This window comes from Sciurus vulgaris, assembly GCF_902686455.1.
Source record: "Sciurus vulgaris genome assembly, chromosome: 8".
Lineage (NCBI taxonomy): Eukaryota > Metazoa > Chordata > Mammalia > Rodentia > Sciuridae > Sciurus > Sciurus vulgaris.
Genome location: NC_136468.1, coordinates 5102518 through 5108196, shown reverse-complemented (window position 1 = coordinate 5108196; position 5679 = coordinate 5102518). Strand labels below are relative to the sequence as shown.

General features: G+C 42.8%; 1 pseudogene across 1 annotated transcript; it reads right to left on the bottom strand.

Moving 5' to 3' along the window:
• Positions 1–213: 213 nt before the first annotated feature.
• LOC306667436 (high mobility group protein B2-like) lies at positions 214–860 on the bottom strand (annotated as a pseudogene). Its single transcript has one exon. The product of its transcript is annotated as a high mobility group protein B2-like (transcript).
• Between the last annotated feature and the right edge of the window lie 4819 nt (positions 861–5679).

Here is a 5679-nt window from a genome sequence, read left to right as displayed (position 1 = left end):
TGAGCTGCTTAGCACCTTGCTTTTTGCTGAGGCTAGCTTTGAACTCAAGATCCTTCTGCCTCAGCTGCCTGTGCTGCTGGGATTAAAGGCATGCAACCACGGCACCCAGCTACAATCTGCATTTTTAAAAAAAGTATGTTCTCTACAAATAATCTTATCAACTATACAGAAGTCTGTATAGTTTATACTGAAGCTAATATTGAGCTGCACTTGAATTCACATTCTTAGCAAAACAGTTGCCTGAGCGTGCACACACTCTCCACACATTACAGGACAGCCATTTATTCATTCTCCTCTTCCTCTTCTGGTTCACCTTCTTTTTGAGCCTGTAGGCCTACCAGGGCCCTTCTTTCCTGCTTCACTTTTGCTCTTAGCACGGTATACAGCAATATCCTTTTCATATTTCTCCTTTAGTTTAGCTGCTTCTGTTCAATGGCTGTTTATCTTTGGCCGACTGCTCTGACCAACATTTAACCAAGCTTTTTCCCCCACAAGGGATAAGCCTGCATGGTTTCAATTTTGATCTTTGGGCGATGTTCAGAGCAAAACAGGGAGAAGGCAGACGGTGGTCTCTTAGGAGCGTTGGGACTTTTTTTCTTTTCTTATGCTTATCCTTGGGAGGAATGTAATTTTTCATCCCCTTGGTCACAGCAAGCTTTGTCACTTTTTGCCCTATCTTCAAACTTCGACTTCTCCTTGGCAGAACATGGTCTTTCATCTCTCTGAGCACTTCTTGGAGATTCAGCAAAGCTGATGGAGGAGTTTGGGTGTTTCTTCTTGTGCTCTTCCCGTCAGGTCTGCACGAAGAGGGTGTATGAAGACATTTTGCCCCTCGGCTTATTGGGGTCGTCTTTACCCATGGGTGGCAGCCACCATCCACCTGGTGTGAGCTTTTCCTCAGAGTCCTGCAGAGTGGCCGGATCCAACAGAGAAGCTTCCTTCCGTGGGCTCCGAGTGAACTGGTTCATCACTACCCACAATCCTCCCCAGAGCACTTTCCTGCTTAGAAGATTCCTGGAGTCACTTTCTATCTCCCCTGTTTGCAAACTGACTGAGGTCCTACGGAAGGTGACAGATGAATTTCAGTGACTAAGCTCAGGAAGCCACCAAGAGAACAGAACTTGTCAGTGACTTGCATAGGTATTACTCTTTTCCCAGAGTTCTTAAAATAGTCCAATGGTAAAGAAAATTGATTTTTACAAACTACAAGGATGACTAATCTCATTGTTCTTTGTTTAAACTCATAATCTGGCTACTGATCCAAAGGAAGACTGTATTACTTTTATTGCATTGGCCACTAAGGTAGGAAGAAGGGAAAGGGAAAGTGGTTTGCTTTCAGGTCACATGATCAATTAATTCATTACAGCAGAGCTGGTCCTAGAACCTGATTCTCTCAATTGCAAAATTCAATGCTGGTTCGTTTTTTACGTTCTTCCTTTTTTGAGGTGGGGGGTAGGGGATTAAACCCAGGGAGCTTAACCACCGAGCCCCCGCCCCCAGCCCTTTTTTTATGCTTTATTGAGACAAGGGTTTCACTAAATTCCTTCGGGTCTCAGGTTGCTGAGGTTGGCTTGGAATTTGCCATTCCTCCAGCCGCAGTCTAGGGTTATACAGGTGTGCATCACGTGCCTGACTCATTCTTTATATTCTTTCATTCATTTTTTTTCTCAGTCAGATGTTTTGATTTCTTCCTCCTTACTTTTCCTTCCATTTTGTTTCTAGCTATGTAAATTTCCTGTATCTATTAATTATATTTTAAGAACTAGAAGTCTGGTGTGAAGAGGCTTTGGACAAAGATTCAGAGACCTTTGCTGCCTCGAACCTAAGGGCAAATTTCTTATTTAATACCTTGAATCCATCCTAGCACTAGAATACCACTCAAACTCAGCGTAATTGGCTATATGCTTAAGTTTCATGCAGTTAACGGGAAGAACTCTAAAAGGAAAAACGCAGAACCGAGGGCGTATGGACCCCAAACTTCCACGTACCACTTTTGCTGCAGTTCTGTAAGAAGTGCTTGTGTTTCAGGACACTGGCAGACCAGGTCAGGGTGAAGTGGGGGGCTCTGAGGTGACAGTGGCTCTTCACTGCTTCCTGCCCGATTCCGCTCTCCTAATCTAAAATCTTCCTTAAAAACCAGGGTTGTTTCAGAGTGAGGAGGATTCTCGACTTCAAAACCTTCAACCCACTGTATGAGGTGGAAGTGATGGTAACAGGTCCGGAGTTAATGAGAAACACTGGATTAAAAGAGCGGGGGCTAGGGGGCTAAAGGATAGCTTCAGTCGGTAGAAGGCTTACCTTGTAAGCCCGAAGGCCTGGGTTCGAGCCCCAGCACCAAAAACAAAAACAAGCAGGGCTGCAGTGGCACAGCAGAGAAGCTCCTGGAGGGACATAGAGAGGACCTGGCCCTCCCCAAAGGCGACTTCAAGACCGAAAAATCTCAAGTTTGCCCAAAACACTCACCTTTCTTTCACATTTGAACAAACCTGAATGCTTTTTAAAAAGTAGGTATTATCTTTCCATTCTTTGTTTAAACATTCTAGTATGTTTATGTTTTAACAGCTTTAGAGATAAGATGCACCAACATTTTTAAGAATTTTGGGGGTACTGGGGATTGAACCCAAGGGTGTTTTTACCACTGAGCCACATCCCAGCCCTTTGTATATTTTGAGACAGGGTCTCACTAGGTTGCTCAGGGCCTCGCTTAGATGCTGAGGCTGGCCTTCAACTTGTGATCCTCCTGCCTCAGTTCCCCGAGCTGCACCACCACGCCCAGCCAGGATTCACCTTTTTAAAGTATACAATGCAGAGTTTGGGGGCATTCGGTTGTGCAACTACCACTGCAATTAATTTTACATTTTCATGACCCCCAAAAGAAACCTCATGCCTATTAGCAATTGCACTCCTTTTCCTCTCAAGTCCCAATCCCTACTCAGTCTCTAATCTACCTTCTACTGCTGGACTCCTCTGTTCTGAGCATTTCGTTCAACGGGAAGCATACAACATGTAGCTTTTTATGGCCTGCTTCTTTTAGCACAATGTTTTCCAGGTTCAGACAGGGTATCGTATTTATAAATATTCCATTCCCTTCCGTTGTCAAATGGTTGTGTGGATCTACCACTCTTACGCGTTCATCAGCAAATGCACATTTGGATCGCTCCCACTTCCCATCCATGGAATGCTGCTGCTGTGAACACTGTGTCCAGGCTTTTGTGTGGATGTTCTCCTTTCTCCTGGGTAGACACATGGGAGTGGAACTGCTGGGTCACATGATTCCCAGCAGTGACTTTTAAGGAACAGCTACTTTTGCAATACAGCTGTACTGTTTCATATTGCCACCAGAAATATATAAAGATTCCAACTTCTCCACATCTTTCATTCATTTATTATCTGTTTTTTCACAAGATGTGAAGTGGCATCTCATGATTTTCACCTGCGTTTCCTTGACAGCCAATGATTCTAAGCATCTACTCATGGGAGTACAGGCTATTATGTGTACATCTTTTTCCCTTTTTTTGGCACTGGTGATTGAACCTAGGGTGCTCTACCACTGTGCTACATCCCCAGCCCATTTTATTTTGCAACAGGGTCTTGCTAAGTTGCCCAGACTGGTCTTGAACTTGCAATCCTCCTTCCTCAGCCTCCCAGCACAATTACAGGTATGCACTACCATGCTTAGCTTTGTAGATCTTTTTTGGAGAAAAGTCCAAATGTTTTTGCTATGCTGTGTCCCTGAAATTTCCACATGAATTTTAGGGTCAGTCTGTCAATTTACTCAACAATGGCAAATGAGATTTTGAAAGGAACTGTTTGATCAGAAATATTGTTATCCTACTAACATTGTCTCCTGGTCCATGAACATAGGATATCTTTCCTTTCATTTAAATCTTCGATTTGTCAAAAATGTTTTGTAGGAGAAACACTTGACATTGGAATAGGCAATAATTTTTTGGACAAGACCCCAAAAGTATAGACAACGAAAGTAAAGCTATGTAAATAGGATCATTATCAAACTAATAAGTTTCCATACAACAAAATAAACAGTTAAGAGAGAATGCACAAAATGGGAGGAAATGTTTATAAACTATTCATCTGACAAGGGATTAACATTCAGAATATTTTAAGGAACTCAAACAATTAAAAAGTCTGATTCAAAAATGAGTAAATGATATCTGAAAATAGATGCTTCTCAGAAAAGACATACAAATGGCCAAAAAGCATATACAACAATGCTCAACACCAATAATTATCAGAGAAATGAAAACAAAAATGACAAGATATCATCCCACCCCAGTTAGGATGTCTGTTATCAAAAACAAAAAAAATTGCAGCTGTTGGTGAGAATGTGGGGAAAGGGAGAAAGAGAACTCTCATACGATGTGCGGGAATCTTTTTTCTTTTTAGTGCTGGGGACTGAAGACGGGGGTGCTTGACCACTGGGCTATATCCCCAGTTCTTTTTATTTTGTTTTGAGGTGTCTGATCATCGTATTCTGCCACTTGAAATCTATTGCTGGGCCCTCTGGCAAATCCTACATTTCAGCCCTCCCAGTTTCAGTCCCCACACCTCACTCAGTTATGTCTCACCGTTTCTCTACTGGTATTCCCGTTTGATGAGACAGTATCATCCTACCTTCCTTAACTCTTTAAGCATTTTTTTTTTTTAGTTCGGTGCATAATTTATAATAGCTGCTTTGTCTTGCCCTTCTTCATATGTATGGGTCACACTTTTCTGTCCTTTGCATAACTAGTTGGTTGGAATTTGGACATTTTGGACAATATATTACGGTCAACTCTGGATATCAAATCCTCTTGCCCAGGTCTTAGGCTTTCTGGTGGCTGCTTGTTTTTTAGTGACTGGACTATTTTACTACAATCTATTTTCTGAGAAGTCCACCTCAGAAGTTGCTCATTGGAGGGGGCACAACCTTAGACATACACAGTCATTCAGAGTTTTTTGTGTTTGTTTGTTGATACTGGGGAATGAACACAGGGATGCTTTACCATTGAGGTATATCCCTGGCCCTTTTTATTTTTTATTTTGAGACAGGGTCTTGCTAAGTTGCTTAGGTCCTCACTAAATTGTTGAGGCCGGCCTTGAACTAGTGATCCTCCTGCCTCAGCCTCCTTGCTGGGATTATAGATGTGAGCCACCATGCCCAGCCATTGTGGTGCTTTGATCTTTGTTAAGCTGTCTGAAGCTGTCACACCTAGTTGTTTGCCTTCTCTGAATGCTGATTGTTTCATTGCTTTCAACAGTGTCCCAGGGAATCAATTTCCACACAGTCTGGTCTGACTACCTCCTTTAAGAGTAGTTTTTGAGGCCAGTTTTTGAGTTTTGTTCTGACTCCTGAAGGGATCTTAGCTGTCTCCTCTGGTAGGCTTCTAATTGGTTTATAATTTACTGTGTTGCTCTAGCAAATCTACAAAATCTCTCACTGTCAACTATCATAATCCCTTTATTTTGGGAAAGCGCCCTTAGTTTTGAACTTCCTCACATTCTGTTCCAAATAAAGTCAGATTACCTGGGAGCTCCAGAGCTCTTGGTTCTGAAAGCTCGCCTCTGCCACTTGTCCAGAGCTTCTCTCTGGGCTTCTCTGAGGGACACAAGCAGACTGTGGGGTGGGGCAGTAGGATGCTCGGCTTGCTCTTCCTGGCATTAAACCTGGGAGGGTGAGCT